The sequence below is a fragment of the Phalaenopsis equestris genome, unplaced genomic scaffold (assembly GCF_001263595.1).
Source record: "Phalaenopsis equestris unplaced genomic scaffold, ASM126359v1 Scaffold000552, whole genome shotgun sequence".
NCBI lineage: Eukaryota > Viridiplantae > Streptophyta > Magnoliopsida > Asparagales > Orchidaceae > Phalaenopsis > Phalaenopsis equestris.
The window spans coordinates 2,816,144-2,816,414 of NW_018164992.1; the positions used below are offsets into that span (position 1 = coordinate 2,816,144).

The 271-nt window shown below is 35.8% G+C and overlaps 1 long non-coding RNA gene across 1 annotated transcript in view; it reads left to right on the forward strand.

Moving 5' to 3' along the window:
• LOC110029197 overlaps positions 1-271 on the forward strand; it is a 17,774-nt gene that overhangs the window by 16,564 nt on the left and 939 nt on the right. The gene's annotated exons all lie outside the window — the stretch shown is intronic.

Below are 271 nucleotides of genomic sequence, written 5' to 3' on the forward strand. Positions count from 1 at the left end.
TGATTCTCCAAACCCCAAGGACGTAGGATTAATCAAATCGACCAAATGTTCTTCCAAAATGAGATTTAAAATTTTCCAAACCTCGAAGGAAAATGATCGCGGGGAAAATACTGTCAATACTTCCAAACTCGTACTAAATTCGAAACTATTCCAACTCAATCCATAACTCCATATATTAAGTAAGCATAGAAATCTTCCCATAAAAATCACAAAAAATCACATAAACGGGATCACTACAAAGAGATGAACAACAGGTAGTCGGGATCACTAC